General features: G+C 47.0%; 1 pseudogene; it reads right to left on the minus strand.

The window, feature by feature from the left end:
• Positions 1-16,164: 16,164 nt before the first annotated feature.
• Positions 16,165-17,054, minus strand: LOC146058457 (polymerase delta-interacting protein 3 pseudogene; annotated as a pseudogene).
• Positions 17,055-24,769: the final 7,715 nt, after the last annotated feature.

A 24,769-nucleotide genomic window follows, 5' to 3' on the forward strand; every position in this document is an offset into this window, starting at 1 on the left:
TCATCATTTGATCTTTACTTAATTCCAGCTATGAAATTTATTACACATTATGTTATTATAGTCCCCCATACATATCACGGGGGTTTCTGGAGATCCTGAAGTGAATACTGTTGCCTGTCGTATTATATAATTATTGTATGGAGGGGGGATATAAACTGCTAATATGTAGGTGCTAACATTTACATCTAACTGCTTATCATTTACAATGGCTTTTAAAAAAAATATATCTACCATAACACTGGTTTCCAGTTGAAATTTTATAGATTTCAAGTCTGTAACGCTCCTGGCGTTGAATGGAATAAAGAACCTATCCAGGCTTTTATTAGTGCCTTCGTCCTATCCCCATGCAGATGTGTCTCTAGCAGACAGACAATATCAGTATCATATTTCCTGAGCTGGGACAACACTAAGGACCTTTTTATTTTATTATTTAGTCCCCTGACCAGGGGCGGATTGGGAATTAATAGCAGCCCGGGAAATAATTTGAAGCAGCCCTGGGGGGGGGGCACCTTTTGTGCGCCGGAGGCGCGCACAAATTTTTAGGGGGCATGGCCTAGTGTTGTGGGGGTGTGGTCTATTTCAATGAGGTCACAGCCCATTTTCGCCGTTGTGGGGGCATGGCTAGTAGCTCTCTGTGACGGGCGGATTGGCACTGTCAGTGTTACATAGCCTTGAGTAGAAGAAGGAGAAACACTACTTCCTGGTTTGGGTCCCTGCCACACACTGCACATGCTCAGTTTGCAAAAAGGTAGCCTGCCGGTTACTATAGGATAATGCTGTCTAGAGATCGTATTATTCTATTGGACCAAAGTTCTGGAATACATTGCATTCTAGCTTGATGAATCTTATTGCAGTCTCTATAGAAACCTTTGGGGGTGTGGTTGGGTGTCTCCTAAAAATGGCTTCTTTGGGGAATATCCTGCAAATAATATTTGGTAAATACAGTAGGTCCGAAAACCTCTCAAAACTTCTACCACATCTCTGTCTGCATCTGATACTACTTTTAGAGGTACTTTATTTTCTAATCTTACATCTCCCACTAACACCTCTTTAGCTCAATATAAAAGCTGACAGTATAACATTGTAAAATGTATTATATTACATCTTTAGGCCCATACACACTAAAAGATTTTCATTTCAAAAGACTTTGCCAAAATCTCTGTCACCAATATATCTGTCACCAAAGTAGTGCATACACACTGAGCTATTTTCACCAAAGAGCAAAAGATTTTCAGGAGGCAAAGGCTATTTACATAATGGGAGGGGTTTGAATTCCAAGGGTAGGAGTAGCGGCCATTTTATTCAGTGCATTCCTGTTCTTAGGGCCTGATTCAGAACTGATTGCTGGGCTGCTTATAGTCAGAGCCCAGCGATCAGGTCCCGCCCTGTCTTGGTGAAAATCCTGCCCATGTGCATGGCTACAATTTCATTTGCAGCCATGCATTATTATTATTTACAGTTTCTTATATAGCGCAGCATATTCCGTTGCGCTTTACAATTGGAATGTAGGTAGAAACCCATTCACCTGTGCCAGCAATGTATGCATCACCGCCATAACATATTGTGCATTAATGGTCAGTGGCAGCAGTAGCGCAGGCCAGCAATGCATATACGTTACCGCTGCCACTGCCCACCAATGTATAGTATGGCGGTAAAACATACCTTGCTGGTGCAGGTCAGCAATGTATGCATTATCGCTGCCACTGGCCACCAATGTACATTATGTTATGGCGGCAACACATACATTGCTGGCTCATATCTATCTATCTATCTATATATATTTATATTAAAGTGTGCATAGTGCAAACAATTTATAAGGAAACTTACCCCTCCTCCTTCTGTCCCGGGCGTCCACTCCGGAGACCGACACCACTCCCTGGTCAGAGTTACGTCCTTCCTGTGGAAGCGTGTCCTGAGGCGTCTCCCGGTCGCCATGGTGACGCTCTGGGCTTACATTCTGTACGGGGTGAATATACAGTAATAAATACAATGTAAAAACAGTGCAATAAGCTAAAAACAATCTCAGTGTTTTATGTGACTAATGTGAAATCATGTACAGTACAGTGATCAAGTGCTGGGGGATACTCACTATGAAGTTAACCCCTTAAGACGGCTGCTGCTGCCGATAAAAGTGCATATTAAAATTAAAACATTGCGAACAACAGTCTGGGGGTTCTTTTTGGTTATTTTAATGTACCCCATTCCAAAATTACTCGGGACTATGTTTTAGCCAGACATGCCCTGGTTCCAACATTGTCCACTTCCCTGTCGACTCGTTGTGTCGACCTTTCATTTTGCAAAATATGTATGAAAGTGCTATGTTTAGCCTATACACTATATATATAAATATATATATATATATATATATATATATATATATATATATATATAGTAACACTGTAGGGGAATTTGGATGCCTTTTCCTGGGGTAGAAGGCAGCCAAAGCAGCTGAGTAATCACACCAGTCCAGTCTTTGTGGTACAACTGGCCGCAACCAGTTTTATTTCAGCAGAAAACAAAATAAACATAAAAAGAAAATACCTTGCCTGTCCGGCACTAACTATACACAGGATGCTCCTAACTGTCACTAAAGAAAAATACAAAGTTTCCCAGTCAACACTGGGGACTCACTTGTAAAAGGCAGGTTTGCTTCTCACACAGAGACTCTGCAATCTCCCAGGCAGTCCTCTCACACTGCTCTCTGGCAGCCTTTTTACAGCTTGCTTGCTGATTAGCCCTCTGTGAGGCAAAACACCTGTTTCTAAAAGGTGTAGGACAAGAACCTGGGAGAAATATACCTGCCCTCAAACACTACTCCAGTGTTCTTGTCACATATCCCCCTCCCCTGTTTCGACCTAGGGGCCGGAACACTTGTAGCCCCCAAACAGAAGGTGCGGGACAATGCATCTGCATTGGCCAACTGTGAACCTGGTCTATGTTCGACCTTAAACTTGAAATCCTGTAATGCTAGAAACCATCTGGTTACCCGAGCATTCTGACCTCGGTTTACATGCATCCATTTTAAAGGGGCGTGATCTGTCACTAGCCTGAACTGTCTTCCCAAGAGGTAATACCTCAAGGTTAGGGTTACCACCTAGTCCCTTTAATTCCGGACACATATTAATTACACAGGTTCTGTGGCTGGCTGACTTCAAGACTCCACTTCACCTGATTTTAAACTTCCACAGAACCTGTGTAATTAACATGTGTCCGGAATTAAAGGGACTAGGTGGTAACCTTACTCAAGGTATCTAATGCCCATTTAATGGCCAAAGCCTCCTTTTCCACAATGGCATACCTTTTTTCATGCTCATTGAGTTTCCTACTCAAATAGATGATAGGGTGTTCATCCCCATCTCTGGTTTGGGACAACACAGCCCCTATCCCTACCTCTGAGGCATCTGTCTGTACAACAAATTCTTTTGAAAAATCTGGCGTTATCAGTACAGGTTGTGAACACAAAGCCACTTTTAACGCTTGGAACGCTTTTTCTGCATCAGGGTTCCATTTCACCGTATTTGACTGCTTCCCCTTGGTAAGGTCTGACAACGGCACTGCTGTGGCTGCAAAATTAGGAATAAATCGTCTGTAATACCCAGTTATTCCCAAAAAAGCCCTTACTTGTTTTTTATTCACTGGCCGAGGCCAGTTTTGAATAGCATCGATTTTATTTAATTGGGGCTTAATCAGACCTCTACCAATGGTGATGCCCAAGTACTTAACCTCCTCCATTGCAAGGCAGCACTTCTTTGGGTTAGCAGTAAACCCTGCTTTTCTGATTGAGTCCAGTACTGCTTGTACTTTAACCAAATGGGACCCCCAGTCCATACTGTGAATTACCACATCATCCAAATATGCAGCTGCATATTTTCTATGGGGCCTCAAAATTTTATCCATCGTCCGTTGAAAGGTTGCTGGAGCCCCATGCAACCCAAAAGGTAACATCTTATACTGAAACAGCCCCTCTGGAACCGAAAAGGCTGTTTTTTCTTTTGCACTATCAGTTAGGGGTATCTGCCAGTAACCTTTAGTCAGGTCCAATGTGGTGAGAAACCTGGCTGTTCCCAGCCTTTCTATAAGCTCATCCACACGGGGCATGGGGTATGTGTCAAATTTGGACACCTCATTTAATTTACGAAAATCATTACAAAAGCGTATGCTACCATCTGGCTTTGGGATGAGAACTATAGGACTGGACCACTCACTGTTGGATTCCTCTATGACTCCTAGTTCTAACATGTTTTTAACTTCTTTAGAGACAGCTTCTCTCTGAGCTTCAGGAATCCTATATGGCCTTAAATGAACCCTGACCCCTGGTTCAGTGACAATGTCATGTTTTATTATGGTCGTTTGGCCAGGCAGCTCTGAAAATATCTCCCTATTTCGGTTGAGAAATTCTTTAACCTGATTGTTCTGATCAGCTGACAATGTCTCTGACACCTTCACCGCAGGAAGCAACTGAGGTGAAGACGCCAAAGAGCATGGCTCCGCTGACAGAGACAACCTATCTTTCCAAGGTTTGATTAAGTTAACATGGTAGATTTGTTCAGGTTTTCTCTTACCTGGTTGGTATACTTTATAATTGACCTCATTCACTTTTTCCAAAATCTCAAATGGTCCCTGCCATTTAGCTAGGAACTTGCTTTCCACAGTGGGCACCAACACAAGAACTCTATCCCCGGAGCAAATTCCCGTATCTTGGCACTCCGGTTATATACCCTCTGTTGAGCACTTTGGGCTTGTTCCATGTGCTCTCTGACAATAGGTACCACGGTTGCAATCCTATCCTGCATTTGTGATACATGTTCAACAACGCTTTTATAAGGGGTGGGTTGTCCTTCCCACGTCTCCTTGGCAATGTCCAACAGCCCTCTGGGGTGTCTAGCATACAACAAATCAAACAGAGAAAACCCAGTAGAGGACTGTGGAACTTCTCTGATGGCCATCAACAAGTAGGGCAACAAACAATCCCAGTTTTTCCCATCTTTGTCAACAACCTTTTTCAACATACTTTTTAACATTTTATTAAATCTTTCCACCAACCCATCAGTTTGGGGATGGTAGATAGACGTCCTGAGGTGGGTGACCTTAAACAATTTGCACAATTCTTTCATGACCCTTGACATAAATGGAGTACCTTGGTCAGTCAAAATTTCTTTTGGTATTCCCACTCTACTGAAAACCTGCACCAGTTCCCTAGCTATCGCTTTGGTGGTGATAGTGCGTAAAGGGACAGCCTCAGGATATCGAGTGGCGTAGTCCATTATTACCAAAATATACTGATGGCCCCGAGCGGATTTTAACAAGGGCCCCACGAGATCCATGGCTATTCTGTCAAATGGGACCTCTATAATAGGCATGGGAACTAGTGGGCTCCTGAAATAAGGTCAAGGGGCATGATACTGGCATTCAGGACAGGAAGAACAATATTCAGACACTGCTTTATACACCCCTGGCCAAAAGAACCTTTGTAAAACTCTTTCAGTGGTCTTTTCTGCCCCTAAATGTCCTGCTGTAACATGACTATGGGCTAAATCTAGTACCGTTCTCCTATAAGGTTGGGGAACTACCAGCTGATCCACCACTTCCTCACCCTTTTTGACAACGTGGTACAAAAGCTCATTACAAATAGCCATGTGGAGATAAGAAATCTTGGCACCTGGTACCACGGGTTCCCCATTAACAACCTTAACATTTTCTCTGGCCTTCAATAAAGTAGGGTCCTTTAACTGTTCAGACATAAACAAATCCTTCTTTACCTCCAGATCGGGCACTACTACCTCTCCGTTTCCAGCAAGAGGGTCCTCACTGGACTCTCCATCTGTCCACTCCCCAGCCAAACTACCAAAAGGTAAAGGGTCAGAAGGTTCTAAGGACCCACATACATCCACAAAATCATTGGCATTAACTACTGGCTCTTCACTTCTCCTATCTGTGGCTAAACGTGATTCCCACAGCTTCCAAAAATGAGGAAAATCCCTCCCTATTATGGCCTCATGCACCAGAGAGGGGACCAGTCCTACTTTCACAATTGCTGACCCACAACATGTTTCTATATGTACTTCAGCAGTGGCATAATGTTGGGTATCCCCATGTATACAAGTAACCCCAATAGGTATTTGCTGGACCTTTAAGGGATTCACTAATCCAGCTTTCACAAGGGTAACCAAACTTCCTGAGTCCAGCAAAGCCTCTACCCAGTTACCCTCTAAGAACACATCACACATTTGTCTTTCAAGTTTAGGAGAAGGCACCACAGTACAGGCTAATCTAGCAAAGAAAGACATTCTGCGATTTTCAAAGGCAGCATCACATTGCATGGGTTCCTGCTAGAGATGTGCGGGCTCGGATTTCAGAGATCCGAGCCCCCACGGACGTCATCATTCCGAGCCCGATTCCGAGCAGCGCTCGGAGATTCCCGCCTGACTCGGTCCGTCCGCGTGATTAGAACGTCATCTCCCGGCGTCGGATTTCGCGAGGCTTTATAAGCAGCTGCCGCGCCCCGCCATCTTCACTCCAGTCAAGTAGTGGGTTGGGAGAGGGTGTGTTGGTGCTGCTGCTGGGGCTTAAACTTGAGCTTGACCTTGAGCTTTTGCAATCGCTGGTGCTGTCTCTCAGTGCTGCTGTGTAGTAGTCTAACTGTGTACTTGTAGTACTACTGTCTCCTCTGTGCGGTCTACCTCTGGTGTGCTGTGCTGCCTGTAATTGATTATTTTATTTGCTGGGGCTGTCTCCCTCAGTGCTGCTGTGTACTCTGTTCTCAGCTTAGGACAACAGTCTAACTGTGTACTTGTACAGTACTACTGTCTCCTCTGTGCGGTCTACCTCTGGTGAGCTGTGCTGTAATTAATTATTTTATTTGTTAGGGCTGTCTCCCTCAGTGCTGCTGTGTACTATGTTCTCCTCTGCTTAGGAGAACAGTCTAACTGTGTACCTGCCTGTAGTACTACTGTCTCCTCTGTGCTGGGGCATACCTCTGGTGCTGTGCTGTGCCATTTATTATATATATAATTATTAATTATATTAAAATATAAATATATATAGTCCACTGGTGCTGCACTGCTGCCTGCACTGAATCTGCCAGTCTGGCGGTCTGTGGTCTGGGGCTCACTGGCTAATAAATAATTAAATACTGCCTGCCTAATAAATAATTAAATACTGCCGTATATCTCTACCTTTGTGGTCTGGGGCTCACTGGCTATACTGCCGTATGTACCGTCTGGTCTGGGGCTCACTGGCTAATAAATAATTAAATACTGCCGTATATCTCTACCTTTGTGGTCTGGGGCTCACTGGCTATACTGCCGTATGTACCGTCTGGTCTGGGGCTCACTGGCTAATAAATAATTAAATACTGCCTGCCTAATAAATAATTAAATACTGCCGTATATCTCTACCTTTGTGGTCTGGGGCTCACTGGCTATACTGCCGTATGTACCGTCTGGTCTGGGGCTCACTGGCTAATAAATAATTAAATACTGCCGTATATCTCTACCTTTGTGGTCTGGGGCTCACTGGCTATACTGCCATATGTACCGTCTGGTCTGGGGCTCACTGGCTAATAAATAATTAAATACTGCCTGCCTAATAAATAATTAAATACTGCCGTATATCTCTACCTTTGTGGTCTGGGGCTCACTGGCTATACTGCCGTATGTACCGTCTGGTCTGGGGCTCACTGGCTAATAAATAATTAAATACTGCCATATATCTCTACCTTTGTGGTCTGCGGCTCACTGGCTATACTGCCGTATGTACCGTCTGGTCTGGGGCTCACTGGCTAATAAATAATTAAATACTGCCATATATCTCTACCTTTGTGGTCTGGGGCTCACTGGCTATACTGCCGTATGTACCGTCTGGTCTGGGGCTCACTGGCTAATAAATAATTAAATACTGCCGTATATCTCTACCTTTGTGGTATGGGGCTCACTGGCTATACTGCCGTATGTACCGTCTGGTCTGGGGCTCACTGGCTAATAAATAATTAAATACTGCCATATATCTCTACCTTTGTGGTCTGGGGCTCACTGGCTATACTGCCGTATGTACCGTCTGGTCTGGGGCTCACTGGCTAATAAATAATTAAATACTGCCTGCCTAATAAATAATTAAATACTGCCGTATATCTCTACCTTTGTGGTCTGGGGCTCACTGGCTATACTGCCGTATGTACCGTCTGGTCTGGGGCTCACTGGCTAATAAATAATTAAATACTGCCATATATCTCTACCTTTGTGGTCTGGGGCTCACTGGCTATACTGCCGTATGTACCGTCTGGTCTGGGGCTCACTGGCTAATAAATAATTAAATACTGCCATATATCTCTACCTTTGTGGTCTGGGGCTCACTGGCTATACTGCCGTATGTACCGTCTGGTCTGGGGCTCACTGGCTAATAAATAATTAAATACGGCCTGCCTAATAAATAATTAAATACTGCCGTATATCTCTACCTTTGTGGTCTGGGGCTCACTGGCTATACTGCCGTATGTACCGTCTGGTCTGGGGCTCTCTGCCTAATACTGCCGTACCTGTGTGGTCTGTGGCTCACTGCCCAATACTGCCGTATCTACCCTCTGGTCTGGGGCTCACTGCCTAAATACTGCCGTATATCATTATCTACCTGTCTGGTCTGGGGCTCTCTGCCTAATACTGCCGTACCTGTCTGGTGTGTGGCTCACTGCCCAATACTGCCGTATCTACCCTCTGGTCTGGGGATCACTGCCTAAATACTGCCGTATATCATTATCTACCTGTCTGGTCTGGGGCTCTCTGCCTAATACTGCCGTACCTGTCTGGTGTGTGGCTCACTGCCCAATACTGCCGTATCTACCCTCTGGTCTGGGGCTCACTGCCTAAATACTGCCGTATATCATTATCTACCTGTCTGGTCTGGGGCTCTCTGCCTAATACTGCCGTACCTGTCTGGTGTGTGGCTCACTGCCTAATACTGCCGTATCTACCTTCTGGTCTGGGGCTCACTGCCTAAATACTGCCGTATATCATTATCTTCCTGTCTGGTCTGGGGCTCTCTGCCTAATACTGCCGTACCTGTCTGGTGTGTGGCTCACTGCCCAATACTGCCGTATCTACCCTCTGGTCTGGGGCTCACTGCCTAAATACTGCCGTATATCATTATCTACCTTTCTGGTCTGGGGCTCTCTGCCTAATACTGCCGTACCTGTCTGGTGTGTGGCTCACTGCCCAATACTGCCGTATCTACCCTCTGGTCTGGGGCTCACTGCCTAAATACTGCCGTATATCATTATCTACCTGTCTGATCTGGGGCTCTCTGCCTAATACTGCCGTACCTGTCTGGTGTGTGGCTCACTGCCCAATACTGCCGTATCTACCCTCTGGTCTGGGGCTCACTGCCTAAATACTGCCGTATATCATTATCTACCTGTCTGGTCTGGGGCTCTCTGCCTAATACTGCCGTACCTGTCTGGTGTGTGTCTCACTGCCCAATACTGCCGTATCTACCCTCTGGTCTGGGGCTCACTGCCTAAATACTGCCATATATCATTATCTACCTGTCTGGTCTGGGGCTCTCTGCCTAATACTGCCGTACCTGTCTGGTGTGTGTCTCACTGCCCAATACTGCCGTATCTACCCTCTGGTCTGGGGCTCACTGCCTAAATACTGCCGTATATCATTATCTACCGGTCTGGTCTGGGGCTCTCTGCCTAATACTGCCGTACCTGTCTGGTGTGTGGCTCACTGCCTAATACTGCTGTATCTGTATAACTGCCTGCTGGTGCATACTCACTGACATATATAATTGCACTCCAGTGGTGCTGTTCTGTGACATAACTCCACAATAATAATGGAGATCCAAAATATGGAGGTTAACAAACAAAGGAAAGATGAAGATGCACTTCCTCATAGTTCTGAAGCTGCTGCCACTAGTCATGACATAGACGATGAAATGCCAACAACGTCGTCTGCCACGGCCGATGCCCAGTGTGAAAGCAGAGGGCATGTACAATTGAAACCAAACTTCCGTAAAAGGAATAAAAATATGAAATGTAAATCGTTGGAAGAGAAACTTAAACTTGGCAATATGCCATTTACGACACGGAGTGGCAAGGAACGGCTAAGGCCATGGCCTAACTTCATGACTAGTGGTGCAGCTTCAGATGACGAGGAAAGTCCTCCTCCTCCTCTCTCCCCGCCCAATAGGAAATCAAAGAGAGTTAGGCTGACACCGACTCAAAAAAGTCTGACAAAATTTCAGAAAAAAAAAACAGAAAAAAATTCAGAAAATAAATCTGGAAAAAACTCATCCTTCTAAAGACATATCCCAAATCCCCACGGAGAGTCCGAGGGTGGCGGTGGTTGTGATGCCGGACTTTCCCATCACTGTACGTGAAGAGGTGGCTCCTTCCACCATTTGCAGTACGCCCTCTGCATATGCTGGAAGGATCACCCACAGTCTAGTTCCAGATTTTATTAGTGAAGGTGATGTTGTACACCAGGAGGAGGATATTGATGTAGCTGGCACTGAGGAGGAAGTTGTCGAGGAGGATGGAGACTTGGTTTGCTTGAATGACGCACCAGGGGGGAATGAGGCACCTGTGGGGGAAAAAGTTGTTGTCCATGGGATGAAAAAGCCCATCGTCATGCCTGGACAAAGGACCAATAAATCCACCTCTGCGGTCTGGAATTTTTTTTATCCGCATCCGGACAACAAAAGTATTGCCATTTGTAGCTTATGTAAAACTCCAATAAGCAGGGGTAAGGATCTTGCCCACCTAGGGACAACCTCCCTTCAACGTCACCTAAAGACGCGTCATGGTTCAGTGTTTAGTCCAGAAAGTGTGGCTAGCAGTCCAGCGACACCTAAATCACTTGGTCCTCCTTTTGGAGCCAAATGCCTGAAAAGCACACCACCAACTCCCTCCTCGACAAATTCCTCCTCGATCCGGATAGGGGGGAGTCCTGCAGTCCATCTCACCTGCATGAATGACTCCATAGATTCCTCCGGAGGATCCTGCAGCACTACGCCTTCAACTACTACTACTGCCGCTGCTGCTCCTGGAAGTCAGTCATCATCCCAGAGGGGAAGTCAGTCATCATCCCAGAGGGGAAGTCGTAAGACCGCTACGTCTTTCACTAAGCAATTGACCGTCCAACAGTCATTTTCCATGAGGATGAAATACGACAGCAGTCATCCTATGGCAAAGCGGATAACTGCGGCCTTGACAGCTATGTTGGTGTTAGACGTGCGACCGGTGTCTGCCATCAATGGAGTGGGATTTAAACGGTTGATGCAGGTATTGTGTCCCCGGTACCAAATCCCGTCTAGATTCCACTTCACTAGGCAGGCGATACCCGCGATGTACAGGGAGGTCAGAAAAAGTGTCCTCAGTGCCCTGAAAAATGCGGCTGTACCCACTGTACACTTAACTACAGACATGTGGACAAGTGGATCAGGGCAAACTAAGGACTATATGACTGTGACAGCCCACTGGGTAGATGCATCGCCTTCCGCAGCAGCAGCAGCATCTCCTGCATGCCAGCTCCTTCTTAGGCAGGCTACGCTGTGTATCACCGGTTTCAAGAAGAGGCACAACGCCGACAACCTCTTAGAGAAACTGAGGGAAATCATCTCCCTGTGGCTTACCCCCCTTAGACTCTCCTGGGGATTTGTGGTGTCGGACAACGCCAGTAACATTGTGCGGGCATTAAACATGGGCAATTTCCAGCACGTGCCATGTTTTGCCCACACAATAAATTTGGTGGTGCAGCAATTCATAAAAAATGACAGGAGTGTGCAGGAGATGCTTGCGGTGGCACGCAAAATTTGCGGACACTTTCGGCATTCTGCCACAGCCTGCCGAAGGCTGGAGCGGGAGCAAAAACTCTGCAACCTGCCCTGCCATCAGCTGAAACAAGAGGTGGTGACGCGCTGGAACTCCACCCTCTATATGCTGCAGAGGATGGAGGAGCAGCAAAAGGCCATTCAAGCCTACACAGCCACCTACGACATAGGCAGAGGAGCGGGGCTGCACCTGACTCAAGCGCAGTGGAGGCTGATTTCCGTGTTGTGCAAGGTTCTCCAGCCGTTTGAAGTAGCCACACGTGAAGTCAGTTCCGACACTGCCTGCATTAGTCAGGTGATTCCCCTGATCAGGCTGTTACAAAAGCAGCTGGAGAAAGTGAAGGAGGAGCTAAAGCGGAGCGATTCCGCAAAGCATGTCGCTATTGTGGATGAAGCCCTCCATACGCTTTGCCAGGATACGAGGGTGGTCAGTCTGTTAAAGTCAGAGGAATACATTTTGGCCACAGTGCTCGATCCTCGGTTTAAAGCGTATGTTGTGTCTCTGTTTCCGGCGGACACAAGTCTACAACGGTGCAAAGACCTGCTGGTCAGGAGATTGTCATCTGAAGGGGACCGTGACACGGCCCCAGCTCCTCCTTCATTTTCTCCCCCACCTGTGCCTGTGAGGAAACAGCTGCGATTTCCCACACAACCCGCTGGCGGGGATGCAGGGCAGGCAGGAGGGAGTTTGGACATCTGGTCCGGACTCAAGGACCTGCCAACGATTGCTGACATGTCTACTGTCGGTGCATTGGATGCTGTCAACATTGAAAAAATGGTGGATGATTACTTTGGTGACAGCATCCAAGTAGACATGTCAGACAGTCCTTACCTGTACTGGCAGGAAAAAAAGGCAGTTTGGAAACCCCTGTACAAACTGGCTCTATTTTACCTGAGTTGTCCCCCCTCCAGTGTGTACTCCGAAAGAGTATTCAGTGCAGCGGGGAACCTGGTCAGTGAGCGGCGAAGGAGGTTGCTCCCGAAAAATGTTGAGAAAATGATGTTTATAAAAATGAATTATCACTTATTCAATGAAGACCAGGAATTGCCTCCAGAGATTATAACTGGACCTGTGATTGTGGAGTCCAGCGGGGACGAATTGATAATCTCTGAGAATGAGGAAGTACACACTGAAGGGGGCGGGGAATCAGAGGAGGAGGAGGAGGAGGATGATGATGATGATGAGTGACGATGACATCTTGTTACTGTAGAGCCAGTTTATACAGGGAGATATTATGAATTGGTTTATTTTTTGTGGGGGCCCAAACAAACCAATCATTTCAGCCACAGTTTTGTAGGCCCTGTCGCTGAAATGTTTGGTTTGTTAAAGTGTGCATGTCCTATTTTCGCAACATAAGGGTGGGTGGGAGGGCCCAAGGACAATTCCATCTTGCATCACCATTCATTATTCCTACTGCTAAGAGTCATTCATATGTGGGACTTGTCTTTTCAATGCATACAACTGTTTGCTTTCCACTTGATTGCTGCACCTTCATGGGTGAGAATGTGATATCCCTGACCTGGGGGACTCAGGGCTGGGGCAGGAAGGTTTAATTACACTTCTTTTTTTGGGCGGCTAAACTTTTTTTTACCTGTCTGGTCTGGTGCCCACTACTGAGAGTCATTTTTAATGAGGGAATTGTCTTTCAAATGCATATAGCTGTTTGCATTCCACCTCATTGCTGCACCTTCATGGGTGAGAATGTGATCTCCCTGACCTGGAGGAGTCAGGGCTGTTGCAGGAAGGCTCAATTACACTGCTTTTTGGGCGGCTACACTTTTTTTTACCTGTCTGGTCTGGTGCCCACTGCTGACAGTCATTTTTAATGCACATCAGGGTCAGGATCAGGCACATCATAATTAATAATCAATCAATCAATCATAATCATAATCAATCAATCATAATCAATCAATCTATCATAATCAATCAATCAATCAATCATAATCAGGATCAAGCCTGGGCGGCTGCAATTAAAGTTCTTTGTGGGCGGCTAAAGTTTTTTTTAGTTTTCCAGTTACTGCAGTTTTATACATAGCTTGGTTTTTGTAAGTTGAAGACTTGTCAGTGCAATTTTCTTTTACAATATCCTTTATCTTTGCATGGACTTTGTGTATTTGGTTAGCATTCTGAGGTGTACACTGACTGCCTTCACCTTGAGCACGATCAGTTTCTGAAGCGGCAAAAATCCTTTTGTTTTGAAGATAGTCACTTTCTTTGCCGTTAGTTGTACAGGCTGACCTACTAACAGACACAGTTGCTTTGGAACAAGTTGTTGGAAATTTTTTAGGAGATAAAGCTGTACAAACCTTCTGGCCCCCCTTTTCAATTTTTAATTCATTTGCAAACATTTTGTAGTATTTGTCATATGTGCATAGCCTTTTAGAGAGAACTGCTTTTTCCTCATCAGATAACCTTTGTAATGATTTGACCTTCGCATCTCTCTCCTTTTTATTTAATGACAAGAACGATGAATACTTCTTTAATTTCTTCATCAACTGTTCTTTATTCATGAAATGGTCCGATAAAGCCTTTCCTCAAAACTTAAGTAAAGTTATGTTTCCTTGATAATACTTTCACAGCTCACAAAATTCTCATCACTGGCTTCCTTTTCTTTGCCACTTGATACCTTGTTTTCACAATAAAGATTGGTTTCTTTTTGATGACCAGTTGGGTACAATTAGTTACACATCTTTTTGGGCGGCTAAACTTTTTTGGGGGAGGCTGCATTTAAACTTCTTTGGGGGCGGCTGCAATTAAACTTCTTTGGGGCACAGGGGCACAGGGGGTATCCTGTAGTGGGCTGCCACACATTTTTTTACATATGGATCTTTCAGCACAGAGACCAACTGCACATCAGGGTCACGATCAGCCAGGTTGTTAAACGGGGTTTCGACCATGAATCAATCACATCATAAAATTAATTAATAATCAATCAATCAATCATAACCAGAATCAAGCCAGATAGGGGTCTTGTTAAATATTAAACTGACCAAAACAGATACACACACAACTAGTACTGCCTCATCTACCTGTCTGGTCTGGTGCCCACTGCTGAGAGGCAATTAAACTTCTTTGGGGGCCGCTGCAATTACACTTCTTTGGGGGGCACAGGGGGTATCCTGTAGTGGGCTGCCACACATTTTTTTAAATATGGATCTTTCAGCACAGAGACCAACTGCACATCAGGGTCAGGATCAGCCAGGTTGTTAAACGGGGTTTCGACCATGAATCAATCACATCATAAAATTAATTAATAATCAATCAATCATAACCAGAATCAAGCCAGATAGGGGTCTTGTTAAATATTAAACTGACCAAAACAGATACACACACAACTAGTACTGCCTCATCTACCTGTCTGGTCTGGAGCCCACTGCTGAGAGTCATTTGTATGAGGGACTTGTCTTTTAAATGCATACAACTGTTTGCATTCCACTTGATTGCTGCACCAATCGCCCACTGCTGGTTGCAGCTCTCACCCTGCATTAATTTGGGAGTCTGCCACTGCAGTCTTTTTTTTTGGAGCCTTGAAACTTTTCGGGATGCTGTACTAGCCGACACCTTTAGGTGGACTCTGGTCTGTCTTGTATCCAGCACAGTGGTCTCGTGTGCAAGAGATTGTTCTCTGTCCTCTTTTGGATTTGTATCACCATCTTCATGGGTGAGAATGTGATCTCCCTGACCTGGGTAGTCAGGGCTGGGGCAGGAAGGCTGCAATTACACTTCTTTTTGGGCGGCTGCAATTACACTTCTTTTTGGGCGGCTGCAATTAAACTTCTTTGGGGGCGCCTGCAATTACACTTCTTTTTGGGAGGCTAAATTTTTTTTATCCTCCTTTTTTAATCCTCTTATCTGCACAGCCGGGTCCATCAGTTACTGCCACTGCTGCAACCAATGCTAGTAATGGTTACGCATGCCCTATGGCATCACCATGGGCAGCAAAGTTTTCCAGTGCTGCATGGAGCAACAGTTCGCTGGCTTTCCATTTGACATCATCGCTGTCAGCATCCTCCTTATCTGCACAGCCGGGTCCATCAGTTACTGCTAGAGATGTGCGGGCTCGGATTTCAGAGATCCAAGCCCCCACGGATGTCATCATTCCGAGCCCCCACGGACGTCATCATTCCGAGCCCGATTCCGAGCAGCGCTCGGAGATTCCCACCTGACTCGGGTCCGTCCGCATGATTAGAACGTCATCTCCTGGCGCCGGATTTCGCGAGGCTTTATAAGCGGCTGACGCGCCCGCCATCTTCACTCCAGTCAAGTAGTGGGTTGGGAGAGGGTGTGTTGGTGCTGCTGCTGGGGCTTAAACTTGAGCTTGACCTTGAGCGCAATATTTAGCAATTATTTACCGTCATTTTCGTTCCTTCTAGGGGGCTGAAAACAGACTCTGTTGGAGGTGGTACGGCTGGTAGGGCCTCCTTTGTAACAAGAGTACGTGACATATTGGTCAGCATTTTAGTCCGTAGTAAAGGTACTGTTGGGGCAGGCGGTGTAGCACTGGGAGCAGTGTACGTATCATTCTGTACAACTTTAGTGAAAGGTAATGTTTGGCCAAGTGAAAATTGGTTGCCCAATGTTCCTGGTCTTTTCTGTAAAGTATTTGCAGCTGTGAATTTCATCTGTTTGGAAGGGATGGGAGCAAGTTCCATCTCATCATCCTCATCATCATAGTCATCATCCTGAGATGAGACCTGCTGCTGGTGGTTGACCACATTTATTCGCATTCCCTTGACAGAGTTATTCAGACCTGAAATGGTCTTGTGTTGTGGAATCTGGATGGTTTTTGTGAGGTTTATTGCCGATGAACCTTGTGCCATAGGTGATTTAGCCGCTACTGTTGGAGCACTCCTCTTAAAGTAATCTTTTCACGAGCGTCCATCACTTTGATAGGCTTGTCTCCTGCCATGATCTGTTGCTTTCTCGAATTCAGCATTTCACGGGCGTCCTGCACTTTACCCCTTATGCGGAAGCGAGCATCTTTGGCCACCAACTTTTCACGGGCATCTTTTATCCCTAGTTTTTGGCATGCATCAGTCACACCAATTTTCTGACGAGCATCAAATGTTCTCTGAAAACTGGTGGCAAGTGGACAATTGTTCACAGATGGTTGGAGTCTGGATCTCACGTTTCCTATACCTCCCCTGTTAGTGACCCTGCGGTACATCCCGGTGCCCACGGACATTCCCCGTTTCCTGATCAGTTCATCCAGCGACACGTCGGCCATATTCCTCCAACCACACAGCTGCTATATCTAATTTAATAAAAATAAAAATAATACTTGTGCTGTGTGGGACTGTAAAAAAGAATTCCAAGCTGCTTGTGCACTGACGTCTGCCACTGAGTGCCACGGCCAAGCAGTACCTAATAAGAAAATTAATTATTATAAATTCTGCTGGTGCACAATACTAGTATTGCTGACGTATCTACCTGTCTTGTGCCTAGTACTACTGTCTTATCTACCTGTCTGGTGCCTAGTACTGCCATATCTACCATCTGGTCTGGGGCTCACTGCCTAATACTGCCGTATCTACCGGTCTGATCTGGGGCTCACTGCCTAATACTGCTGTACCTGTCTGGTCAGGGGCTCACTGCCTAATTTTTTTTGGAGCCTTGAGACTTTTAGGGATGCTGTACTAGCCGACACCTTTAGGTGGACTCTGGTCTGTCTTGTATCAAGCACAGTGGTCTCATGTGCATGAGATTGTTCTCTGTCCTCTTTTAAAATTGTGTCACCATCACCATCTTCATGGGTGAGAATGTGATCTCCCTGACTTGGGGGAGTCAGGGCTGGGGCAGGAAGGGTACAGGCTGAGTGGGGGTAGGGCACCCTTGTACTCTGCTGCTTTTGCCGGCTCCGGCCGGTAGCGTCTCCCTGGTGTCACGGCTGGCACTCTGCAGGGCATCCCTCTTGCCTTCCTCATGATGCTGGCTGCTGGCTCTCTCTGTGTGCGCCGCTGTCCATCACCGCCGGGTCTCCTGCACGGAAACGCTGCCCGGCTCTCTCCTCTCTAGCGGGTCTCACTTCTGCACGCTTCCAGGCTGCGCACTCTGCTGCTCTCCTCTCTGTGGATCTTTAGGGTGCCCAGCCTGTCTTCTCTCTCTAAGCACGTGTCATCCTCTCTCACGCTGCTGCAAACCCTCCTCCATCACGCTGCACAGTTTCATTTCACCTCTGACCTCTCCTTTTGCGCTCCCTGGGCAGCCAATCAGGGGGGTGTCAGGCTCCCTGCACGTGGACTGAACTGGGGCTGTTTAACCCCTCACATCCCTGCAGTTTTCCTCTGAGCAGCATTGGCTGCAATTAAACTTCTTTGGGGGCACTCCAGGGGCACAGGGGGTATCCTGTAGTGGGCTGCCACACAAGCCCATTCACATTTTTTGAAATATGGCTGTCCACAGGTTGTTCAGTCTGCCATTTGAGATTGGGATCTTTCAGCACAGAGACAAACTGCACATCAGGGTCAGGATCAGCCAGGTTGTTAAACGGGGTTTCGACCATGAATCAATCACATCAAAAAATTAATTAATAATCAATCAATCATAATCACAATCAAGCCAGATAGGGGTCTTGTTAAATATTAAACTGACCAAAACAGATACACACACAACTAATACTGCCTCATCTACCTGTCTGGTCTAGTGCCCACTGCCTAGTACTACCGTATCTACCGTCTGGTGCCTAGTACTTCCTAGTACTGCCTTATCTACCGGTCTTGTGCCTAGTACTGACTTATCTACCGTGTGGTGTCTAGTACTGCTTCATCTACCTGTCTGGTCTGGTGCCCACTGCTGAGAGTCATTCGTATGAGGGACTTGTCTTTTAAATGCATACAACTGATTGCATTCCACTAATGAGAGTAATTGATTGCTGCACCAATCGCCCACTGCTCCTCGGCTGCACTGTGTAAACAGTGCACAATCAAGCCAGATAGGGGTCTTGGTGCTTGTTTTGAGGTTGTAGCAGGGGAGTGCAGCTACGAGTCGTAACAAATGGAGAGAAGATCAGTACTTCTCTACCGGCAAAGGACATCCTCCTCGACAGAGCGCACAGCTTCACGAGGGACGCATGTGCAGCAGTGAGCAAAGGGAACACCCGCCTAGCGAGCCAGATCACCTGAATCCACCCTAGCGATCAATAGAGTTACAGAAGTCGCAGCCAGATAGAACTCTTCCAGCTGCCACCTAGTCATTGATTAGCCCCCTCCCCTCCACCCATTAGGCAATGATTGCCGAGACGAATGGTAATAATAAATAATAAATGAATAATATTACTAATCACCAAATTAAAAATCAGATGAAATTAATTATAAATAATCATAATCACAATCAAGACAGATAGGGGTCTTATGAAATATTAAACTGACCAAAACAGATACACACTCTGCACCATCGAGCAGGTGATCACTGACATGCCAGGTGCAACGGTCTTTAGCACCCTGAATGCCAAGTGTGGGTTTGGCAGATCCCTCTGGACAGAGCCTCTTCCATGCTTACTGCCTTCATGACCCCTATTGGGTGCTACGTCTTCCTACGCATGCCCTATGGCATCACCACGGGCAGCGAAGTTTTCCAGTGCTGCATGGAGCAACAGTTCGCTGGCTCTCCCTTTGACATCATCGCTGTCAGCATCCTCCTTATCTGCACAGCCGGGTCCATCAGTTACTCCCACTGCTGCAACCAATGCTAGTGATGGTTACGCATGCCCTATGGCATCACCACGGGCAGCAAAGTTTTTCAGCGCTGCATGGAGCAACAGTTCGCTGGCTCTCCCTTTGACATCATCGCTGTCAGCATCCTCCTTATCTGCACAGCCGGGTCCATCAGTTACTGCCACTGCTGCAACCAATGCTAGTGATGGTTTACATTACATTACATCTTCCATCTGCCACCTTAAAATTGATTAGCCCACTCCCCTACACCCATTAGGCAATGATTTAAGAGACGACTGGTAATAATAAATGAATAATAATCACAAAATTAAACAATCAGATTACATTATCACACAATCAAGCCAGATAGGGGTCTTGTTGGATGTTAAAGTGATCGAAACAGTTACACACTTGCAGACAAACTCTGTGCTGCACAAAATGCCCACCGCTCCTTGGCTGCACATGGTAAACAGTGCATGATCAAGCCAGATAGGTATCTTTTATGGGCCTATTTTTTTTAAACTGCCATCATGTCTGCCGCTGCAGTGCCACTCTTACATGAGCCACATGTTTGTGCCGCACACTTGTGTGGCTTAGCATAGTTATCCAGCTACCTCAGTGCAAACTTTGGCAATAAAAACAATATTGTGAGGTGTGAGGTGTTCAGAATACACTGGAAATGAGTGTAAATGAATGTTATTGAGGTCAATATAGCGTAGGAGCAAAAAAAACACCAAATTCTGCAATTTTAGCTGTTATTAGGCTTTTTTTAACAAAAAAATCAGAACCCAAAACCCAAATAAATCCAAACACAAAACACTTAGGAGGTGTTTTGCCAAAACCCATTAGAACCCAAAACCTCAAGGTAATCAGAACCCAAAACCCGAAAAGTGTCGGTGCACATCTCTAGTTCCTGCGTAACTGGGCAATTAGCAATAATATGACCTGGCATACCACACCTGAAACATTTAATCACACGATTATCAACCCGTTTGGGCAGCATAGACCTTTCTAGTCCCATTGGCCTGTCTCCAGGGCCACTGTTTGCAGTCTCTCCAGCCTTGCGCTCTCTTAACCGCCCAGCAACATTTTCCCACGGAACAGTCTTATCAGTTTTCACTGAAGGGCGCTGTCGGGGATCTGTGGGGTGCTGGGTGGTCATCAGTAATTCCTCTGCCGCCAGATACCTCTCTACCATGTCCACTAACCGGTCAGCAGTATCCGGATTTCCATGGCTCACCTACTTGCGCAGGACCACAGGCAAGGATCTCAAATAGCGGTCCATGACGACTCTTTCCACCATATGGGGACCAGTTAATGTCTCTGGCTGTAACCATTTTTTGGTTAGCTGAATAAGGTCGTGCATCTGTGAGCGAGGAGGCTTCTCCAGGGCATATACCCAGCGGTGCACCCGTTGGGCTCTTACGGACAGTGTGACTCCCAGGCGGGTTAGAATCTCAGTTTTTAACTTGTCATAGTCCCGAGCATCTGCAGGGCTTAAATCAAAGTATGCTTTTTGGGGCTCACCTGAGAGAAAAGGTGCTAGCAGACTGGCCCATTGTGCTTCCGGCCAGTTCTCACGCTCAGCAGTCCTTTCAAACGTGGTCAGATAGGCCTCCACATCATCAGTCTCTGTCATTTTCTGCAGGAAGTGACTGGCCCGGATAGAACTAGAGCTGGCTGGAGCACTGACGGCCACATCACCGATCCGTGTTGCCAGGCTTCGCACCACTTCGGTTAAGGCCTCTCTACCCTGATGCTGTTGCCTGCAAAGTTCATCCATTGCCGCCTGCTGAGCTGCTGTGGCCTCCCGCTGTACCGCTGTAGCTTGCAGCAAGGCTTTAAGCAGTTCCTTCATGTTGACAGATTTTTCAGGTGGCTTTGTAGCTGCTTTCACCCAGGACATATATAAATTCCTCAGGCAATTCTCAGCAACTTCACACTGGGCTGTATCTGCATAAACCACTGTTTTCTGCAGGGCTCACACAGCTGAGGCTCTCACTTATGCACAGAACGGAGTGCTCGCATTCTCCACCAAGTTGTAACACTGTAGGGGAATTTGGATGCCTTTTCCTGGGGTAGAAGGCAGCCAAAGCAGCTAAATAATCACACCAGTCCAGTCTTTGTGGTACAACTGGCCGCAACCAGTTTTATTTCAGCAGAAAACAAAATAAACATAAAAAGAAAATACCTTGCCTGTCCGGCACTAACTATACACAGGATGCCCCTAACTGTCACTAAAGAAAAATACAAAGTTTCCCAGTCAACACTGGGGACTCACTTGTAAAAGGCAGGTTGCTTCTCACACAGAGACTCTGCAATCTCCCAGGCAGTCCTCTCACACTGCTCTCTGGCAGCCTTTTTACAGCTTGCTTGCTGAATAGCCCTCTGTAAGGCAAAACACCTGTTTCTAAAAGGTGTAGGACAAGAACCTGGGAGAAATATACCTGCCCTCAAACACTACTCCAGTGTTCTTGTCACAATATATATATACACACACTATATATACATAAGTATATGTATATATTTTATGTGCATTATACTTTTAACAATTAACACATTAGTGGCAGTGGGCGACTACTCACTTAACAAAGTTTCTACCTGGGTTCCCTGCTGCTGCGGGCGGGTGAGCTGGCCAGAGGGTTTGAAGGGGCGGGAGTGGGCGGAGCAGCAAGCAACAGGGAGGGTGGGCGCCGGGCGGACTTACTGACCAAGCAGAAAAGGACAGTCAGTCAGGTCAGTGAGGAGGGCGGCGGACGTACAGACGACGGGGCAGGTGTTCATGTGTGTGGGGGCCGCCGCGCTTCCGCCGGAATCCAGCGGCCACAGACAGTGCAGCCTTGCCCAAAACAAATATGGCCGCCGCATATGTGCATTTAATATATGCACATATGCGGCGGCCATATTTGTTTTGGGCAATGCTGCCGTTTTTGACCAAGCTGGGCTGTGGCCGCTTCTAACAAAGGTAAGCGGCCCAGCCAGAGTGAGATGTAAACCCCCTAACTTCCACCAGCGTGGAAGGGGTTACAGAACTTCACCTCAGCACGTCCCAGCGCTGATAGGGTTAATGGGACTGGAGGCAGGAGGAAGGAAGGAGCACTCACGTGAGGAGGAGGAGGAGAGCGCGGCAGCGCTGCGTGGTAAAAGGAGAGCGAGCTAGAGTGAGCCGGGCAGAGTGAGGACTTAGGCGGCAGTGGATGGCAGCCATGACCCCTGCCGACCTCTGAGCGCCGGGACCCAGGTGCATCGGGTGGGTGACATATAGGCAGCGGCGGGAGTGAAGCCACGCGTAACGGTGACCCATGCCGACCTCGAGCAGGGAGAGAGAGATGGGAGGCGCAGGACAGCAGCGCCTGACCCGCCAAGAGAGAAGGCATGTGTGCACTGAGGTGGGGAACTGTGACCCCCGCCGACCTCTGCACACAGTAGCGCCAGGAGACGGGCGCAAGTGAAAATAGAGAGAGGAGCAGGAGTGCAGCACTGCAGGGACCCGCCGCCCAGAGGGGGGGCTGTGACCCATGCTCACCTCAGAGGAGCCCAGGCAGGAAGCCCCCGCAGCAGGCCCAGCAGTGACCACGGCCGGAGGATCGAGACTGGCTGGAGCCGGCATCTGCAGCGGATACAGGTAGACAACTCCACCCTGCACCCACACCTATCAGCCAACCTAGAGGGCCCACAGGGTACATTATATGCCCAGAGACATGTAAATAATCTTTGCCCATATGACTGTTTCGTACCAGCCAGCATTCCTGTGTAGCTGATTGTGGCAACGCTCTGCGCCCACACTAGCAATCCCTGGAGGGTGCACAGCAACTGGCGAAGGCCGATCAACCCCACTTGGGGGTTACGCCCCATAATTGGCATCCCGAGTCCACTTTCCAAAATAGGGCCTACCCATTCCCTTCACTAAGACTTTCATAGTTTACTATTGGGACTTCAACTCCTGGCCCATGGAGCGACAGTGCCACCCGATAGCCACAGGAACAAAGTGCAGCCATTTATATAAAAGGGAAATGTCCTCAATGTCCGGCCTGTGATATTCTTTTTGGACTGCGAGTCTGACACAGGCTCCGTGCAGGACTCGCCGGCTTAAACAATAGAAAGTACCCGGGTACGTAGGGCGAGTTATATTGTAATGTTATGGTGATTACTTTGAATTGTCTGTGTGATGTCAAAATGTGAATTGCAAACCTTATTCGATTCAGTGGTGATACTGCACCCAACATCGTATACGCGTATTCAAACGGTATGGCCGTAACCGTAGTCAAGTAGTGTAAAGGGAGTTGCATGACCTGTTGGGCAGTAACACCACGAATACCGAATAGTCCCCGTGCATCGGTGCACCCAACTTAAACAGAGTTTGAAGTGTGGTTATTGCGATAATTGTTGTTGAAAAGTCTGGATATTGTGTATCGTGATTTTGTATTTGTATCCTTGTATTGACGTAGTTTGTGTCCAGGTATTTGCCTTGCTCTAAGGCTAAAAAGGTTGGCGCCCCTAGTTGCGGGCCCCGAATAAAAGGTCAAAAGCAGATCCGTGTTGCCTGGTTTTTGCTACCCATCCCACAGGGCGAGAAGACGCCCAACCGGATACCGACCCGAAGATTTGGTGAGGACCTGTGGTAGCCGGCTGAGTTAGGTACCCGCACCCCCGCGTCCGAGGCTTACAGAAATCTGGTCTGGCCCACCGGGAAACAGCCCGGTTTCCCGGTGGGCCAATCCGCCTCTGCCCCTGACGTTCCAGCTCAGGAAACCCTCTCCTTTTGACCGGTCATTCATATATATCTCCTAATCTGATCCATCCAAGATGTTCCATATACATTACATTGAGCATTGGACATTTCTTTCTGATGACCTGACATACAGTAGGAGCAAGTTTCATCTTTGCTCCTTTGGTCATGGCTAGCCATGGCTATTCTATTGTTCTCAGCTGCATTACAATACGTAACAATAGAATAGCCATGGCTAGCCATGGCCAAAGGAGCAAAGATGAAACTTGCTCCTACTGTACAGATGGAGCGTCTTTCATCCTTTCTACCTATGGCGATTGTAGCGCCAGCCGGCCATGGCGGGCCACGGCATGCGGTATCTCAATACATTTTAAAAGCTTGTCGATTCGCAGTGGCATCTCCGGAGTGCAATACCAGTGATCATCCACCAGATGTCACTTTTTGAAAACCTCATTGCACATGCATGAAATTTGTGCTGCAGCGCGTGCATGAAGCGCAGGAACTACAGTAAAGTACTTTATTGTCCCTGACAAGCCTAGTCAGCACCTCTCTCACACCGCC

This window comes from Crinia signifera, chromosome 2 (assembly GCF_055691185.1).
Source record: "Crinia signifera chromosome 2, ASM5569118v1, whole genome shotgun sequence".
Classification (NCBI taxonomy): Eukaryota; Metazoa; Chordata; class Amphibia; order Anura; family Myobatrachidae; genus Crinia; species Crinia signifera.